The sequence below is a fragment of the Thunnus maccoyii genome, chromosome 7, assembly GCF_910596095.1.
Source record: "Thunnus maccoyii chromosome 7, fThuMac1.1, whole genome shotgun sequence".
NCBI lineage: Eukaryota > Metazoa > Chordata > Actinopteri > Scombriformes > Scombridae > Thunnus > Thunnus maccoyii.
This window is the reverse complement of record NC_056539.1, coordinates 3,953,722-3,974,901: the sequence shown is the minus strand read 5'-3', so window position 1 is coordinate 3,974,901 and position 21,180 is coordinate 3,953,722. Positions and strand designations below refer to the sequence as shown.

Below are 21,180 nucleotides of genomic sequence, written 5' to 3'. Positions count from 1 at the left end.
ACCTGATAAGACCTGACAGGCCGACTGACAGGCCGACTGAATGTGACAGTTTAACAACCAAAGCAGTAGTATTAAAATCAAACTGTTGAGTGAGTTGGGCTAGCTAACATTAGCAGCTTTATTTGCAGCCTTTCTGCCATGATGCACAGCTACGTAGCTACAGCTTTGCAAGCTGTTTTATGTATTTTTCTCAGTAACACTGGTGCTAAAAGGCTAAGCTAACAGTGTGTCAGTGGCATTGCATTAGCAGCAGTCCAGATGGTTCGGACGGAGTGGAGGAACTGTGTGGTTTGCACCCTGAGCGTGACGTCAGAGGAAATCGGTCACTGTGTGGGTCTACCGTATTGTGGATAGTTGGTGTGTTTGACTCCAGTTTTCGCAAAAATATCTGAAATAAATTAACATCTTTAGTTTTTCTTAACACATATCATCTAGATGCAGGGTAATTACTAGTTTGGCTGTACTAGATATTTTATATATTCAGTAGATATATCATTTTACAACCCTATTTACAACCTTAAACCAGAAGAATTACAACTGCGGTGCTGATTTGTATCAACCTGCACGGTACATTTCTAGGATTGTGGTTTTCAAAAAAATTAGTCTTTTTCCTAGGAAGTTGTAAATACTGAATACTGAACTGAGAGTACACTGAGGAGTTTAAAGGGATGGTAAACACATTTGTGTAATCAGATTTTAATTATCTAATTGTTAAATGGGTGATAATTAATTTGAACTTTATTTGACAACACCTCTAGTTACTGATTATACTCACATGATAGCTAAGGTCAAGGGCTCTATAACAGTTGGTTTCATGTCTGAAGCCCCTTTTGTTGCTGAATTATAAGCCAAACATGCACCAAGGTCAGGGTTCAAAAGGTCAGTATTTAAAAGCAGGAGCCATGTAGAATCTTCATACTGACATATGTTACTCTCCAGGTTGAGACCTTTCCAATGATGTATCTACTTAAGCTCTATGACAAAGTTTTAATTTTCTCATTTCATGGATACAAGCCATCCAAGGCCTAGTTTCAGAGAGCACTTTGAAGGCCCAATGTATAAAAGCTGTATCAAGCTTTTTGTTTGTTTGTTTATTTGTTTTTTTCTTTTTTAGTGGAAATAGTGACCAAAATAAACCACCTTCAGAGACAATACTTCTGCTAATCTAGAGCATTACTACAGGCTTGGAGGAAGGATATTTTTTATACAACCCTTAATATATTTTGTATCTTTATGATTCTTGAATTTGGGATTTTATGTCAGCATGAAATACAGGAGCCCATTCAATCAGAATCTTTTTTTATTAGCCAATGCAAGCATAAAAAGAATGTGTCTTGGCATTTGCTCCCAAAAAACACAACACAGAAGAATAAAAATAGACAAAAGTAAGGCAGTAATAATAATAATAATGAAATAAACAATATAGCCTGATATTAAATTGAAATTTTAAAACCTATTTACAGAATAGAATAGTAATAGTTTTGAAAAAAATCATTATTATAAAACTTAAAATGAAATATTGGCTGTACAAAGGAAATACAGACTGTACTATGGACAAGGAAATGAAGTGTATGAAATATGTGAAGGTGACAAGAGCAAAAATTAAACGTGACATGTGTATAAATAATTAAATTATGTAACAGTGGAGCTTGAATGCAATGCACAATGTAAAGTCCCGTTTGATTAAATATATAAAAGTGACGAGTGCAGGGATTAAATGAGGGCTGTGAAATGTAATGTCCAATTTGATAACCCCGTCTTCATCCCATTTAAAATACTGCATTTTCCACTGAGAATAAAAGACACTTTTTTGTTTACACAGAAAGAAACTTAACAGTCATGTAACAGCATATGCCTGATAACAGGCCTTTTGCACCTACTGGGCTCCATCAACATTGACTTACTGAAATAAATGGGTAATAACAGCCTCCTGCATCTACTAGTAGGTTAGTAGGCCCCTACTTGTCCATATACTTGGGACAGATATTTGATGATAAAGCCCATTCAATAGGCTGATAACAGTCAAATCAAGTGCACCACTGCTGAAATGTATATTATGTCATGCATCATAATGTATGTTATATACTGATGTACATGCACACTAACTACAAAAAGTTACATTGCTGTATCAAGAGGTCCTTAACATCTGACACACATGAAATACAAAAACCATTATCATTTAAAATGATTGAACAACCATTAAATGTAATGATTGAGTCATAATTTTCCTCCACAAACTGGGTCAAGCTAGGAAGAGGTCTCAGCGGAGGAGCTCGCAAGGAAAATGAACTATTACCCTCTACAAGTGTGTGTAGTGCCCTCTAAACTGTCCTCGCAGATTGAGAGAGTGTGCTATATAGTGGGCAGCATGTGAGCAATGAGTTATGTACTTCATTAAGCTCAAGTAATTTCCCTCCCAGATATCACGTCGCCTTCAAGCCTCTCAGTAATCCATCGTAGCAGCCATCAGCTAAATTTAGCTCTCTGGAGCACAATGCCACAGCTCGTCATAACAGTGTAGGTAAAGGTGTCTTGCTGAGGCAAAGTTGTACAAGGTGTCATTAAAACAGAAAGAAAGACTTGGCCTATATTAAAAGACTGCTGTGGATAAAATCTGTAGGTTTTCAGTGGCAACTAATTCATCATCCTTACTTATTTAACTTATTCCTTAATAATTCTACTGTTGTAATTAGATTCATCATCAGCATGATTCAAGCCTCTGCAGGATTAACCACACCAGAAGATACTGTATTCAAATTTAAATTATATTAGGCCTTCACTGAACTGTAAAATGTTCATTTAACATAATCTATTTAATTCTGTGAAGATACTTTGAGTGTAGTTGTTACAGTGCAACAGCATTGTTCTTGTGAAACCAGCTGAATGTGATAATGCAGCCGCAACAACATATTGAATATATCAAACATACAGCAAGCTCTTAAAGTTGTGCTTATCGATATTTTTATATCAGAATTGTATCAAATGAAAATGTGTAATGTGAAAGTTGTTGCTTGTAATGAAGAACCTATCATCCAACTCTGCAGTTCCCCCCAGTTTTACTGAGTTTTTTTTAGTGTATTTCAGCTCATTGTTTTGGTTTGGCAACTTTACTGTTTTGTTTCAATCTCACCACTCTTATGAGTAGAGGCAGGTAGGTGTTTCTCATCAAAGAAGCTCTAATTAACCCACTGTACACTACCTGCCCAGCATCAAATGGTAGTCAAACTTAGCCCCTAGCTAGTGAACTTAGTGTAGCATCTAGAAGACCTCGATATTTCCCTCAGAAATTGGCGGAGAACAAAAACAGAGCTAAAACAATAGAACTTATATTTGTATAACTGTTTTCTAACATGTTTACCGAATCAACTTTTTATGGTCATAATATATCAGTGTTGTGTTTTTAGCTTGTTCTGCTGATCCAAAATGCTCCCCCTAAACTCAATGTATATCATTATTTTTCATGATAATGAAATGCATGAAGTAAGGTAGGGTGTATCAGAATGCTTTAAAATAGTTATAAAGGATGGTTCTTTAAACATGAGAAAAGCTTGTTTAATAACAACATTGATTTGTACTTTAACCTGGTCTATAGGAAAAGTTATGATAGATTTTTGTTGTGTTGTGTTGTGTTGTGTTCTGTTCTGCCATTCAAAGCAGTGGTCAGTCTTGTCTTGGTGTAAGTAAATTGGAAAATCAATACAAGAAAACCTATAAATGTCATCAATAAACCAAGAACAGATAGTAACATCGATTTCACTCATCTAAAAGTTGACACTATCACTCAGTGCCATGTATATGCCCTAAATCTTCCAATATGTCCTACTTATAACTCATTAAATTGTATGATATATGAACTCTTCAATTCGAAGGCATAAATTGTTTGCCCAGCTGTTGGGTAACTAAACCAGGCAGCCTCAGTACATGGATGGTAAAAGTGTCAGAACCACTGAATGACACCCATGTAAAGTGGCTGTCCATCAGGATCTAAGCACTTTCAGGCAACATGCCAATTACAATATTAACATATTATCTGCCAATGAAATTACACCTATGTCAACATCCACAAGAAGTCTTAATAAGAGCCTGACAGATGTGGCGGCTACAAGAGACACTCACAGATGTCACAGTCACAGCTATTGAATAGAAGTAGTCTTGAAATTGTCTGCAACCATGCATTAAGTTCCCTACAGTGGGTGATACTAAGTGGTTATTTTTTATGAGCATTTTGACATCCTGACTTTCAATTTAAGGCTTTGACAGTTTGAGTAAGTGGGGGGATGAGAAGATGTGTACACAATATGCCTTTGACATTGGAATTTAAATACATATTTGCAAGTTAAATCTGTAACTTGGGCATTACTGGAGCTTGGCATCATGATGGAATGGACAAAAGCATTAGGAAAAAGGTGCTTTCCAAAATACTGCCAAAGGCTTGGTCACATTATACACAACCCAGTCTCGCAGCAATTTGGGAAATAGTCACGATATTTAATCTATTGATTTACCATATATTTTTCCATTTTTTTTCATGACAGTCAGCGTGACTTTCAAGGCTAATGTAGCCTCTTCTGTTATCCAAAACTGACAAAAAAAATTGATTTCTTAGAAGCAAAGGTGTAATAATTAAAACGGATGGCCATAACCTTCCGTATTGTTAATTTATCAAGGACACTTTCGTGTTTTGTGTTGAGAAATATTAAAGATATTAAAATCAACAGTGAGGAAAATACTCATATGCAGCATACCTTCTCTGGTCCACCCACCAGACAGGTAAAATTACAATAAAAAAATAAAAACAAGGATAACATTTCATGATTAAATGTTTAGTAGCGGTTATAGTTAAAAAATGAATAACAAATGAGAAAAAACAATACAGCTTCTGTGCTCCTGAGTCCCGACTGACAGAAAAAACGTGCTGCAGGCATAAAACCTACTTCCAATTGAAATGCATTGGTTTGAAAGTCGTGCTGACTACCACAAAAAAATTGGAGAAATCATATCCATGTACATGAATCGATAGATTAAATTTTGTGACTATTTCACAAATTGCCGTGAGACTGGGTTGCTATGCACCCAAGTGCATTAAAATTTCCTTGAGTCTACATTCAAATATTTAAAACCAGGCAAGAATGAATCAAAGGATGCACTTTGTTGGGTAAAACTGGAAATGACTGGGCCTTGAAGGGTGATCAGTGGAACACAGTGGAAAATACAGTGTTTTTATTATTAGTAATAGTAGTATTTTTAATTTTTTATTGTGAATGGATTGCAAAAGTTCACAAAACCCAAATCCAACCAGGCCAAAATCCAAAGCTCATAAACACAAGTAGTATGGGAGTATTAGCAGGTAGTTCATTGAGTTTTGGTAACCTGTCCTCCTGCCAAGATTAAGAGTTTGGTCAAAGCAAATCTCATTTTCTCTTAAATTAGTTTACAGATTATGATAGGCTTGCTTGCTTTCTATGATTAACTGACCAGAAATCCTGTTCTATGCAGGATATATTCCTGCACTGTGATATTTGAGGATATATCTTTATTTCAGGGGTTAATGACCCCCTTAAAACATAAAATGTCCCGTATCTGTTACCTCCCTGTGCCTCATTGTTCCATAACATCAAGGGCAGAATCAATGTTCAAATCAAATACCTCTGATATTTGGATTTTATCAGCAGTAGTCATGTAATATTAGCTCTGTGACTTAATATCAATTCCATGACTTCAATAACTGATACACATGCTCAGCATGAGATGATCACCACTCTGTATAGTTTTGATATTTGAACATTTAACTAGTGGATTTTTCCATTTAAGCACACCAAACAAGTGGTGAGTCCGTCAGTTGATAAAAGATCTAGTGTTAGTTGATGGCACTCATCGTTTTCCAGCACCATACACTCTTGCAAGGTAGGCTGTACTAACTGGCAGCTATAGACAGTAAACAATACCTGGTATCACTCAGTTATACTTTTAAAAACATTACATCAGTATTTTAAACTCATTACCTTGATCAGGACCTCCGGTGCATTCAGAGCTAAGCAGCAGCTTGTCCCATCACTCTGTGAAATTAACATTAGCATTAGCTAACATTAGCTCAGCAGCCAAAGGGGAGACTGAAAGCAGTCAACAGGATCTTCAGCTTTAATTGTCAAAAGTGACTTACTAGCAGTTTTTCACTATGACCATAGATTGTTTACTACATATAAGTCATTGTTAAATATAATGCCACTTCTGAATGTAAAGAATATTTTTGATGAGTGTTAAAGGACCAGTGTGTAAGATTAAGTGGCATCTAGCAGTGAGGTTGCAGATTGCAACCAAATGAATACTCCTACCCTCACCCTCCCCTTCCAAGCATGTAGGAGAACCTACGTGGGCCATGAAACTTGCAAAAAACGTGAAAGGCCCTCTCTAGAGCCTGTGTTTGGATTGTCCGTTCTGGGCTACTGTAGAAACATGGCGGTGCAACATGGCGGCCTCCGTGGAAGGGGACCTGATCCCTATGCAGATATAAAGGGCTTATTCTAAGGTAACGAAAACAACGATTCTTATTTTCAGGTGATTATACACTACTTAAAACATACTTATGAATATTATATTCTATTTCTGACAAGCCATTCCGCTAGATGTCACTAAATTCTACACACTGCACCTTTAAGTGTAAACGTAAACAGCAGTAAATTGATCTGGTCTCATTTTTACAGGTTTAGCGGCTGCTAAACCCCCTGCAAATGGGGTGGGGGGTGAGGGGAGCTTATGTTGGATTTAAAAATAAAAATAACAGTGCTGACGGAGCATAGCCAAAACATCAGTACTGATGTTTCTGCAAAATCCCAGATATAGTCAGTGACACCTGAACATTATTGTAAGATTCAGACATTAATCTAACACATTTCAGACCTGCCTGAGTCACATTAATGGCTGTATTTTGACATTTGACATTTAGGTAGAACATGTTATAGATGCAAAATACTAGAGAAGTAATAAGCAAAATGCATGAAAATTGATTTGTGATTGTGGAGAGCTCTGCGTGTTCATACCTCTGCTAATTAAAGACACACAATTTGAGGTTTTTGTGATCTCTGCAGTTTTCATTATGGACCAATCTCTGTCCTGAAATATGGAGAAAACCCTGAAACACTGGAAACTGCTCCGCTCACTCAATCAGACGCAAAATAAAGGCAAATTGCACTCCCCTGCAAAACTTTATGGGCATGTTTGCACTGGCATATCATTAGGGAAAAATCTTTTGTGAATAGGACTTTAAAATGGGGCAGATTGTGGGTGCAAATGTTATGCAATTCACGGAGCTATTAGCGGGCGCAATCCATTCTTTGTGGATTTGGCCAAGACTATTGTTTATTGTCCTCCTTGGGTGAACCCCTAGAAAAGTACTAAGGCACCCATATGAACCCTCCACAAATAGTTCTGGTTCTAAAGAAAGCAGCACCTATAGGGACCATTGGATCATAGTGATATAATCAGTAAGAGGAGCTTCCTGTGGTAACAGCTGACTAATTGATTTTCCAACTTTTCCCAGATGAGTTGGGGGAAAAAACAATTAGAAGATAAACTGAGCAAACAGCAGAAATGAAATCATGCAGTGTGGCACTATCACAACTCCATGCTATGCCAGTGTTCAGCCAGGATGGCCCTAACCTTAGTGGAGGGAATGAAGTTTTGATCCTAACTTTTACTGTTTATTTAGTAAAGTTATTAAATGCATGTAGGTCTGTAGAATCTGCATATTAAGACTATGCTCAAGTGCCCTCCTTTCTGTGGGGCAGAAGTAAGTAGCTCCTTAAAGTACAAATTCAAACCATGCTAATAAACCTGAATTACAAAGGATGTTATTCTCTATATAGCCTCGGTGCACGCACACCTGCCCATAGTACGCTTGCATTATTGAATCTCAGCTCAATTAAGCTTTCATCTCAATAATTGCACTGTTTCATCTTCAGTTAAGAAAATGTAGGTTCAATTTCCCACCAGACTTAACTAAGGGGGAGTGACCTTGCCTGACACACTGTTAAATGGACCAGCAATAATGTTTTTTTGTGGGTATGTAAGAGGAAAGGCTGGCTGTTAAAAGTCCACCATTTTCCCATTTCTCTATGTCATTGATGCCTGACAGGCTGTAATTTTCATTCTCTCACTCCAGCGGAGCCTACTGAGCTGGAGATTATGGAGATGATGGTTTGGATTTTTAAGCACCCTCTTCATCCTGTTTTAAATCTCTATAATGTCTGAGCATAAATAAAAACAGATGCCTTTTATAAAACAACCAGGCAGTGGAGCTGAATAACACTGTGCTTCAGTGAGCTCACATTTATTACTGTCGCTGCTGAGTGAACACTTCCTCTAGTCAATGTCAATCTACATGTCAATGGAAACCCCCTTTTACTAATGGCTGTAGGAGAGCCGGGATTGAAAATCTTGGGTAGAACATTAATTTTCTAATTCCTCTGTCAGTGTCAATTTCGTCATTCATTCTGTCAATATTGTATTGCTCGTGTGCAAAGGCCATTTAGATTTGCTTGCGTTAACTGATTATCGGCATGAGAACAACTGCTGTCAATAAGGAACAGAACTTTAATTAAAGCTCCAAAATCAGTTAATCAGTAGTAGTGACTCACATTAGTTTAATTTGCTGGGGATGGGTGATGTTAGTGACAGTGGCCTGCTCCTCCTGAGTGGCAGAGAGAGGAGGGTCAAACTGAGGGAGCATGTCGGTGGTCACCCCTGCATTAAATGAAGCAGAGGGTTTGAATCATCTCCTTGTCTCTTTGGATGAGAATCTCTCCAGCTGACAAACTCTTGGCTTTCACTGGCTTCCTCGAGGCAAGGTCAGACCAGTACTGCTGCTGAACTGCTTTTCAGCTTCCAGACCTCAGACTCAGTGCTATCATTCTTGCTGCAAGCTAATATCTCTCTGTAGGTGTTGGAACCGATTTAGAAGCCAACACAAAGGGCTACAATTTACTGTATGTATCCTAAATGTGGGTGAGAGCAGGCAGTCAGCATCATCATCACCACCACAAAAGGTATGTCTGTACCTTAGCATTCCATGATTGTAATGCTAAGGTTTACATCTCCGCAAAAACCAATACAATCATGGATAATACCAACTTGCAGGGTATTTATCCGGATTATACCATGCCCATTAACCAACAAAATGCCATATGTAATCAGATTAAAAATATGATTCCTAATTTTGATGCTAATTATTTGCTGTAAATGTCATAATATATAGTTTGGGGGTGTCAGAATACCTACCATTTGTATTGCCAGGCAACATTTAGCTAAACAGACTGCGGTAAAATGAGGCAAGGCAAGTTTGTTTATATAGATTTCAGGAACAAGGCAATTCAAGGTCCTTTACATAAAACATTAAAAGCATTAAGATAAAGAGCAAATGAAACACACCATAAAAGGACAATTAAATACAATTAAATCATTAAAGAGTTAAGAGTATAGAAAATAAACAAATGGAATAAGACAGATAAAATACATGAATAAAAGTTAGTTATTTGATTTCATAAAAGACAGCGACAAACAGAAAAGTCTTGAGCCTTGATTTAAAAGAAGTGAGAGTTGCGGCAGACCTGCAGTTTTCTGGGACATTGTTCCAGATATGTGGAGCATAAAAACTGAACGCTACTTCTCCATGTTTAGTTTTGACTCTGAGGACAGAGACCTGTCCCAGACAATGTGAGAGGTCTGGATGGTTCATAATGTAGCAGCAGATCAGAAATGTATTTTGGCCCTAAACCATTCAATGCTTTATGAACCAACAGTAGTATTTTAAAATCAATTCTTTGACATACAGGAAGCCAGTGTAAAGACATGAGAACTGGATTGATTTGATCCACTTTCTTGGTCTTAGTGAGGACTCAGTCAACTGCAATTGTCTGATCGACTTTTGAGGGAGACCTGTAAAGACACTGTTACAGAAGTCGAGTATATTGAAGATAAATGCATGGACAAGTTTTTCCAAATCCTGCTGAGACATAAGCCTTTTTATCCTTGATATTTTCTTAAGGTGATAGTAGGCTGACTTTGTAATTGTCTTAATGTGGCTGTTGAAATTCATGTCTGTGCATGACAACAAGATGTCTGGCTTGGTTTTTGGTTTTTAACATTACCAATTGAAACTAATCGCTGACTTTTAATAGATGCGCACTTCATTGCACATCTATTCATGCATTTACAGTACCCATGCCGGGAGCAGACAAAAAGGACATATTATACACAGCAGCAATTAATTCTCACATTACATATACCTAAAACGATAAATTACACATCATTTGAAATATGTGTAGTTGAAAATGTGATGTCACCAAAGACGTTCTAATATTTAAAAATGGTCTCTGTATGCTTTTTGAAAATTCCAATGGATTTCTTATTTCCCCTTGTTCTTGTCATCTTGTTTTTTGAAATATTGTTTGAACTGTCATGAAAACCTTTCCCTGAGAAATTTTTGGAAAATTTAAAGATATAAAGTCATTTTACCATAAAGTTAGGGAGAAAGTAATGGTAAAAGTCTCATTCAAAGTCAGAATTCATTGTAACCCCTCTACCATTGGCTGATTTGGGATTCATGTAAATATGAAAAACACCTTGGAAATTAAATTTGTATTGTTCTGACCGGGCAACTATTAGTTCTATTATTCAGTTCTATTATTAACACCCAACTGCATTATAGGAATTCGGTAATAATTTATGGTTACTTTAAGTGAACCCAAACCTTCCAGCCAATTAGAATTGGGAATTCTCAATGGCCATGGTGTGACTGCGCTTACAGACAAATACTGTATGCCTCTGACTGAGAAGGGCTGAAAGCGATACAAAGACTGCATCGGTTATCTATTTTTACACTGTCTCCAATATAAACTTGTGCCATCTTTTATAACCATTGCATATGCACAAAACAGGGCCTGAAAAGGGTGTATGCCACTTCACACACAAAAATTGTGATCTATAAAAACAAACTTGACGGGACAATGTGTGTACCTGTACATAAACTCTGACCATATGAACATTTTGGAGACAGGGGAAATTGGTGACATAGATGGTGAGATGGTGAATTGAAGCCAGATTGTATAATAATCCTCTCACACATTTAATTTCACTTCATATTAAACATAAATTATAGATCCACTTTCATTCAAGCCAGCAGTGTTACTTGTGCCTGTAGTGAGCCATAACTATTTCATAAGCACCTTTCAATTTGAAAAGATATAAGCCAACCTAAATCTCAAATCAAAGTCTGCTCAACATTTCATCAGCTCTGTCTCACCTGGAGCACAGAGGAGTTGGTCAGTTGAGGAGCAGCATAGCAGCTGCTGAAATTCTGGAAAGTCTGGCTTGCCTTTCTGCAATACTTAGTGTGAATATACTGATTTCTTTTCACTTCAACCACATTAACTAACTGATGAAATTATCATAATCAGTTGTAGAAATCAATAACTTACGATAATTGCAGAACAGACTGCTAATAGATTTTTAATAATATCTTCTGATACTGTGCATATATCAAAAGGTATGATTTTAGTTTCCATATACAGTGAACACAACTGTGCTGTCAGGTGCACAGAGTGCACTGGAGACACTGCGGTGGCTGCCACACACTCTGCCTTCTCCAGTCACCTCACCGGCACATCTTCACCACCTACATTCATATATGGACTGTGGACATCAGAGAAACATCTGCATGCTGGATTTTGGAGTAAATATAAATGCATACAGTGTTTATAGTATTTTATATATTGAGTGTGTGGTGTAGAAACTACAAACTGGTTAACTGGGAACTGGCCCACTGGAGGGTGTCCAGTAAGAACTTCACCACATATGTCTGACTTTACAATCCACAGGAATGTTTACTGAAGTTGTATACATCTGTTTTGGGTTACACACATACACAACTTCAAGAAGTCTGAAATCAGGGAAATGAAACAGTAAAAGTCCATTCACAGCTGTTGCGGTCCTTCCTGCAATGCTGTACTTAAGTTGCTGTTGGCAACTAATACTGTACTTAAGTTGCCGCTAGCAACTTAAGTACAGTATCTTGTTGTAGAGTCTTAAGTACGGCATATTGTTTTAGAGTTGCGTCCACTGTGTTTCCAAAGCCCAATGTAATCAGGAAAGTTGCCATCTGCATCGCACCTAATAAGGTCATTGCTTTAAATGCAGAAACAGAAATGTCCTTGCAATTATCATCACAGTCTGCTTGCTTTTAAACATTTTTCATTAATTGGTCCTCTGAATATTAATGCAACTACTCATGCAGAATAGAAATCCACTGAACAGTGTTCCCAACTTGACAAGTTTAAGACAGCAATCATGTTTATTTGACAATGTTTCATGTCCCTTCAAACCTTAATCATTAGTTAAGCGAGCAGCAAAACAGAGAAGCTAAATGACTTGTGTATACTACATCCGATAAGCCAATAATTACTGCCCACTGTTCTCTTTGTGTTATTGATAGAGTACATTGGCCCATGAATAGGATAAAGGTCAGGATGAAACAATTGCCATTTACTTTCTTTTTACACTAATGGACATCAATAGAGACTGTGTACTGCTTTAAATGGCAAAACAATTTAATGGTCTGCAGTAAAAAATGAATGATCATAATTGAGGGAGAATCGGAGGGTACAATATTGTAATCCTAGTTCTATTAGCACAGGTGGAGCCCTCCACTTGATGCTATGGGTAATATTCTCCTCCAATCACACGCATGTACTTGCCCACTCAACACTGCATAAATGTAACGCCAATCAGGACATGCCTACCATATGTGTGGAGCCCACAATATATAAAGCAGCGTACATGCTGTCTAACATCCCACAACATCTTCAGCAACCGGTGTAGGATCGGCAGGGCCCATAGGTGGAGGGCTTCGCCTTCGCTCTATCTCACACAGTCTCTGCCCTCCACTGGAATCTATGGGTACAGTGGGTGAAGTCCGATGAATGAATGCCCGACATAACATCTATTCAAGCCACGCTGATCCTGACCGGCTAGAGGTTAGTTGCCACAGCCCACTTACTTCTTATAGTCTAGACCAATGCAGTGGAGAAGTAGGGGCCCCAACCCCCCGTATACCACTGAACTGGATGATAGGGGTGTGCCTGACTACAAATATGATATTCGGCAAAGCACAAATAGTGGGGTTTTGTTTGCGAATATTTGCTTCATACAAATATTTAAAAAATTATTTGTCTTTGGGAAGAAAAAAAATACCAGCGTGCAGGTCGGTTACATCGCTATCTCAGTCTCTGTCCTCTGCATCACTGTTACCTCTATCAGCAGCTCTCAACGAGGGGAGTCTCATCCACCTGCTAAATGACGCACATTTCCTAATTTGGACAACATCATTGGGGGTGTTCTCCAGAGATAAAGCTGAGCTGCTGACACACGCAAAGTGCTCCCAAGGGACTCTCCATAACCTGTTGTTCCCCTTCTCCTTTCCACAAAGTTAGGTTGTAAAAAATAGGCAATAGTTGAAAAGTGCAAAGCAAGAATCGCCTTTGAAGTTCTTGCCTACAGGTTACACGCTGTGCTGTCTCTGTGTTATGGGTGTATAAATAGGTAGAGGTCTGTCTAAAATGAGGCAATGAGCAAAGTTTTAAGTCAGTGGTCAGCGGAGTTGTCTATGATCTGGGAGACTCCAGTTCAAGACCCAGTGTGGGGACCTTTGTAAGGTAGTTTATTCATGAACACTTATTGTAATTGTTGTATTCTAAAATTAAAAGCATAATAAAAACAAAAACAGGATTTTTAAGCCTCTTTCCACTTTTATTCGAATACAAATAATTTTGCTGCCTCAACAAAAATACACATCTCTACTGGGTGAGGCCATGGCCTAACCTTGCAGGGTCTACCCTCTGCACCCCTCATTTCCTGGCTCATCAAAGAGCATGGGGAAAATGCAGGTGTATTATACCCAGAGGGGGGTCAGGTCCTATTCACAAGTCTTGGGTTTATCCAGTGAGCACAGACTGTGACATGTCCAAGAGATAGAACCATATGAACGGACAGGGTGCAGACCGCGACACTGCCGTGCATATGTCCTCAACACTCAAGAGTCTCCTAAGGACCCTTCACCAGAGCCTCGAGCACCAGCGGTAGTTCCCCTTTGGGGCACCAGAGGCACACATCACTAGACATTGTCTCCTGACCCCTTAGAAAAAACGTTTCACAAGAGGGTGGCTAAAGACTGGTCTGTCACCAAAACCCTTGTGACAGGAAGAGATGGCTACTGCATACACTTTAATAGTGGCATGAATAGAGAGGAGAGAATAAGAGAGGAGGGAATAGAATTGACTGCACACATAAGGGCATCTAATCTCTTTTCCTAGCACCAGCACTGGAATCCCAACCACTTTACCCCATAACAGACAGGGATGATCCCGCCCTAGCCGCCTGAATGGTCTGTGCAACCCATACAAGTTCCAGCCCGCATCAGCCTGTCCCTTTCAGGAGCCAAGCCTGGAGGGGCTGGCCCAAAATGGGCAGTGTGCCTATTGCTCCTTCCTCCTGGGACAGAGCCCCCCAGATTGTCCAGGGCTTGGCCTGGCATTCAAGATAGTTGATGTGTCGGATCTCCATTGGAGGCCAACCTCCACCTATTGCTCTTCCCAGGCAAGTCCCTCTCCACCTCGTAAGGGATGCATCTCATCACTTGTCCCAGCAGTGATCCCTGAGACAGGTGCTGAGGGGACCCCCAGTATTACAGGTCTACCTGCACTGAGGGGGGAACAGTCACCAAGTGGTGCTTGTGCTTCTCGGCATCCAAGTGAAGGCTGGCGAACTACATCTGAGGGTGTTGCATGTGCAGCTCTCTCAGTGGCACCACCAAGTGCTGCTGCCATGAACCCCTGTGCCTGCCTGACAGTCAGTGCCGTCACCGTTGCACTGTGCCGCCATTTGTGAAATGCTTGCATATATCAGTCGGGTGCATGGGGACCCCCCCTTCCTACTAGACTACAGGGCTGTCTGTGAGTTACAACAGAACAGCCCATAGTCTGCATGAGTCGAGCATAACCCCCAGATATTCTGCCTGTTGTTGTGGCAGGGGGCCAGACTGCAGTCTGTTGTACTCGCAGGCTATCACCTGGAAGGTGAAACGCAGGAACTTCCTGTGTTCTGGAGCCACCTCAACATGATAGTATGCGTCCTTCAGGTCAATGGTGGTGAACCAATCGCTAGGCTGGACCAGCTCCAGTAACCACTGGATGTTTAGCATGCAAAATGTTTTGTGGGCGATGCACCAGTTTAGAATGTAGAGATCCACAATCCCTCCTGTCTTTCCTGAGTGGGAATGACAGACAGCCTGTTTCTTGGATCTCTGCTGAGAGGGAGTCTATCTCCTCCCAAAAGGATAGACTTACCTCCTTGACACCCATGATTAGAAGAGGGACACAACTGGCAAAACTGCAGAGAATAATCCAGTTTCAATGTCCTGTTGCATCAAGGGGCGAGCAACCAGCTGCATAGTGGCAGTTAGGAAGCTGTGATATCCTGCTTCAGCCCTCTCCACTGCAAAACCCTCCATAAACAGGAGTTTGGCCCAATGGGGGGAGGGGGGTGCTGTACAGAAAGGGCCAAGCCAGTCGCCATGTCATTATGTTCAGTCCTCCTCGTCTCTTGTGTGAAGATCGATGAAGGAGAACATGACACGCACATACTCTCTTCCCTCTGTGTTAAGTGCACATCAGGTGCATTTCTCCCTGTGCTTCCTGGTAGTGGTGGTATTAGCTTTCTGCTTGCTAACCAGCTGGCCAACTGTGGAACTAGGTGGGCAGTGAGGGCTGTGTTGAGGGGGGGCACACTGGGTAAAATAGCCTCCATGAGGCCCTACACCCTGAGAAAATCCTACAACCAGGGCTTTTGTCTTAAATGGCTACTGTCAGGACGCCTACACACACTGCCAGATGTCTGGGAGGGGAGGCGAGACAAGAGCCGCCCACGCCGGTCTATAGATACCCTCACAGAGACAGCTCACCGGCTTTGGTGGAAGCGGGGCTGGGCAGTGTTAGCCCAACATGGCCTGCTGTGATGGTCATCATTTGCAGGATGTCCCAGTCTGGCGCCATGGGATGCTGATGTGAAATGTGTGCTGGTGAGATGTTATCTTCTTCATCTGCAATGAAGACGTCATCCCAGTGGGGATGACCAAGAGTGGCGACGTTGTGTTGTCGGCCGGAGCGGGGGACATGGTGTCATTGATCATGAGCTCCGACTCACTCTTCTTGTGGCGGAGCATCATGTCAAAACACATATAATATATGTGTGTCTTGGGCGGCTGTCAGCAGTCTGCACAGGATGGTAGCTACTGAACACCTCTCTCTGTGTGGACTCGTCTGAGGCACTTGAAGCAAAACTCATGACGGTGTGTGCCTGCTGTTAAGCCCGGACATGACAAATGACGAGCATTTTAAAGTGGTAACTCTATCCATGGTGAAAATTGATCAATGGGCAAACTTGCTGTTCACTGAAAAGGATGTTGGACAGTGTGTGGGCTCCACACGTTTCCGGCTAGGCACGTCCTGATTGGCTGGCTAGGTTTACGCAAAGGTCAGTGGGTGAATATGTGCATGTGACTGGAGAAGAGTATTACCAATAGAGTCCATTGGAGGGCTGAGCCTGTGTGAGATAGATTTACTTTAATGAATGCCATCCCCACACTGAAGCCTTGTTTTTGTGTTTCTAGTGGAAGAAAGCTGCATGCAATGATCCACTGCTCTACAAGCCAAAGAAAAATTTTAATCAGGGCCAGATTAACCTTCTAGGGGGGGCAAGGGGCAAAAATTAACCCCCTTTTGATCCTCCATCTCTCCCACTCTGTGTGCACTGCCTATGCATCCTGTTGCCTTTAGGTGTCCATCAAGAAAGCACATTGGCAGTCTATGTGAGCCAGCTTCATTATTTGCCTTTGGCCCCAGAAATCTACTAGGACTTGTACTTGACCCTATTCCAGGTTTGCTGGTCCATTATAATATTCAGCATGACAGAGTTGTGCAACTGAGATGGATGCTGTGCATTTAGGTGCATTTTTGTTAAGCTATGACTGTTGGGTCATTTACATAGACAGTGGAGAAGTAGATTGTGCTTGAGATGTTTTTATGCATAGTTTAATCATAGCTGAATTTTATTGTATCTGACACAAATGTGAAGAACAAAACTGATCACTTTTCACAGCTACATTTCAAGTTTACAGGAAAGTGTGTTTGATAAACATTTTGGATAGTGTCACATTATTGAAGTTACTTTTCTATCTAGGGTATCTGTCCTGAATTGCACCTGCATTTTGCATTGTTGACCTGCAGGCTGAAATATGAGTGAAAACAGATGGCACTCACCCAGATCAATATTTGAATTGACATGATTTTTTTTTAAAGTCACATTAAAATGCCCTCTATAAAGTCAAAGTATTTATTATAGATTATTATGTTTTTAATTTCAACTTTGGGTTTTGAACAGAGGAACAGTTTTACATCACCAGGATAGAGCACTGATCCAATTCAATTCAATCTCAATTTATTTATATGGTGCCAAATCACAACAGAAGTTATCTCAGGGTACTTTTCACATAGAGCAGGTCAAGACCGTACTCTTTAATTTACAAAGACCCAACACCCCCCCCCATGAACAAGCGATTGATGACAGCGCCAAGAAAAAACTCCCCTTTAATTGGAAGAAACCTCAAGCAGAAACAGGCTCTAGGTGGGCAGCCATCTGCCTTGACTGGTTGGGTTGAGAGAGAAAGAGGGAGGGGGGGAAGAGAGAGAGACACAGAGAAGCACAATATCATCCCCTAGAAACGTCACCAATAACCATTACTTGCTTCCTTGCTGTTTCTTTACTTTATTTAAATCGTCTTGATTCTCTTATTCAATGGCTTGGTTCTTCACCGTTGCAAACTGTTTCATCACAGTTTCCAAATATGGAATACTGCTCTACCATGGTAATCCCTTTTGATGTGTGATTGACAGTTAAGACTTGAAGAACAGTAACATGCTGACCAGTGTGCTGTTAATACAATGACATGCCATGCATGTTAGATGAAAAACTGTCCATTTGGTTGGATTTTTCACCATAAACATTTTCAAATAAGGGATTCTAAAGAAGGAGTAAAAAAAGTAAAAAAAACTAAAAAAAAGTTTTGCATGCAGCACACAGTTCAACCACAACTAGATGGTTATATTGTTGGCATTTTTCAGCACCTGCAGAGTTTCTCCAAATTAATTGCATTGGCTGTGATTCAATATTTATTACCAACAAATTTTACAGTTACAGCTGTAGCTTTGGGCAAACATCTGACATTATACAGCTGCTGGCATTGTTTCCTTAAATGCGCGCACACACACACACACTGAAATACAGGTCTTGTTTTACTATTCACTGAGTTGTTGTGTTGAGTCAATTTTGTGTGAGTGATAAAAGCTGATCTTGTTTCTCAGGTATTAATATAGTGATATTTCATCAGCCCTGAGTTTGGCACAAACTTTCCATATGGTTACATGTTGAGTGAAATGTGACAAGACTGTGATGTTTTTCTGTCTGGGTTATATCTTGCTCAGATATCCATTTTTTTTCTCTTATCACTGTGCATGTGACATAGCAAATGCAAATATAGTGCAATGACATAACAATGACATGCAAATAACAGTTACAGTTACATGGCAGTTACATGGCGTTGCCGTGCAGCGCTCATGCAGGCAGACAGTTACCTCTCCAGTGCAATATGGCAGAGTTCCAAAGTAAACAAGTTGCTGGTAAAGAAGGTTGCGCATTGAAACTGAAGTAAGATATTTTTCTCAAGAGCTGATCAAGCAAATGAGAGCTAGAAGTTGAGTGATGTGATTATTAGAAATGTGTCATTTGGCAGGAAACACAAACCCAGTGGGATGTGGGATAATAATGTTGCTCTGTGTCTGCTGGATGAGCAATTAAGTTAACCATAACAACTAATATCGTACGTCAACATTACAGTATGTCAGTGCAGTGTGTGTTTTGAAGTCTATCTGCCCCCTAGTGTTGAAACATTGCTCAATCCAGTTTTAAGGAGAGCTTGTTGATTCAGTGTATATGTCTCTGCAAAATTTAAAAGCTACAAACCTGCTGTACTCCAAGAACTAAGCTGAAGTCTCAGCATTATATGACAGGAAATACAGTAATATCCAAACAGTATCTAAAAAATATAAAGAGTGCATAGTCACAGACAAACAGTAAACAATACAGCATGTGGCAAGCTACTCAGGCTCTGGCTGCAAAGGGAAAAAACCCTCAAATTTAAATCTGTTCTGGGGCATTAGCAAAACAAACACAATGTTGTGAATCTTTATATTTTGTAAAAGCCTGGGTACATTTCCAGTTCTGATATTCATTTTGGATGACAGAGGTCACATTAACAATTTATATAGATTTAAGCATTGACGTTCATTAATGACCTCTGGGAACAGTATATACATGTAGCACAAAGAATAAAAGATCAATGGTCCACTTAATTGAATAATTATTAGAAGCGAATAATGAGCTGTGTGTGGCCATAGGGCCAAAACAAGTCACAGGGTTGAGTGGGAGGGGGTCAAGGTAATGGACCAGGAGTCAGTGGATGGCAAGAGAAAAAAAATCAAGGGAGGCCATACACAACTAATACTGGAGAACATCTTTGAATAATAGTCTTCTTCAGAGCACATTGCTACACTTCTTTGTTCATCACTGGAGCAGTGTGAAACCCAATTCCACATACAAAGCTGCCTAAATAATTGGAGATTATGGCTATCTGTCCGAGACTTGCCTGAAAGTTGATTAATAAAAGATTGTCCAAACTCTGGGGGCTGTGATCCAAAAAACCTCTGCACATAGGTCTGTAGTATACACTGGGGCTATAAACTATTTATTACTTTGAACATATATCGATTGAATATTGAAGTAATTCTAAATTCATGGAAAGCAGGGTATGTTTTGAGAGTTTTTCCTTTCTGAAGAAGCTGCACTGATTTAATTTTTTGTTCACTTGGGGCAACGTAAACAAGCTGAAAACACAGCACTGACATATAATCAACTTTTGAAGATGTTGTAGTGAACGTGCAAACAGCCAACCCAGAATCATGGCACTTCATGAAATAAGACATTTGTATATGGACACAAATAAATTTTTTTCATGACTCAGCATGACTTTCAAACTAATATATTTCAGTTGAAATATCTTTTCACGGCCTCTCTTTTTTGGATTTTTTTGTCAATTGGGACAAAGCTGTATTGTTTCCTCTCATTTGTCGTCATTTTTTAAAATTACAATCACTACATTACTGAACATTTAATCACAAGGTTTTATCCTTGTTTTTATTTCTTGTTTTTTATTTTGATTTTTTAAGTCCACATTATTCTGGTGGGCAGACGGGAGGACCCGATGCTGGGAAGTATTTTCCTCACTGTCACCGTGTTAAGGTTTTCTTTTAATGATATCTTTAATATTTCTCAACACAAAAACATTATAGTGTCCATGATAACTCAGCAATACGATAGGTTAACATTACGGCCATCTGTTTTAATTATTACTACTGTTTTGGGTTGTCTGCCAACGGTGGTCATCGTTCCATTTCAAATTTCTGCTGATTGGCTGCAATCACAGCTTTCTGAATCCAAAACACCACTATCTCTGTTGTGTATGAAGGGGGGGACTCCATGAGCACACACAAAATCTTGATCAGTTTGGAATAAATTCAGTAATTAAAAGTAAGTAAGTAGATATAATAGTACATAAAAGTTTTGTAACAGGTATAAAAGCAGACTGTCTTCATCTCCTTAGCAACGGTGGCTGAGGATCATGGGTAATGTAGCCTTCCGCTATCCAGAACTGATTAAAAAACTTGATTTCTCAGAATCGAAGAAAAAGAAATAATTAAAACGAATGGCCATAACATTAACCTATCGTATTGTTGAGTTATGAAGGACACTTTCGTGTTTTTGTGTTGAGAAATGTTAAAGATATCATTAAAAGAAAACCTTAACATGGGTATTGACAGTTAAAGAAATAAAAACAAGGATAAAATCTCATGACTAAATATTGAGTAAATAAATAAATAATAATATATTTAAAAAAAAAAAAAAAGATTCTGTGCTCTCAAGTCCCTACTGACAGAACCCCCCCAAAAAAGTGGTACAGGCACA

General features: G+C 39.5%; 1 protein-coding gene across 9 annotated transcripts in view; it reads right to left on the bottom strand.

Annotated features, from left to right (window-relative positions):
* LOC121900143 (inactive N-acetylated-alpha-linked acidic dipeptidase-like protein 2) overlaps nucleotides 1–21,180 on the bottom strand; it is a 651,762-nt gene that overhangs the window by 622,039 nt on the left and 8,543 nt on the right. The window contains exons 1-2 of one of the 9 annotated variants that reach the window (XM_042416176.1): nucleotides 8,634–8,717; nucleotides 6,003–6,056 (exon numbers count right to left, since the gene is read on the bottom strand). The exons of 7 other annotated variants lie outside the window; for them this stretch is intronic. The gene's annotated coding sequence lies outside the window, so the exon portion shown is untranslated. Of the gene's footprint in view, nucleotides 1–6,002; nucleotides 6,057–8,633; nucleotides 8,718–21,180 lie in introns of those variants that run through there. One more of the 9 variants, XM_042416175.1, reaches the window with a different exon arrangement.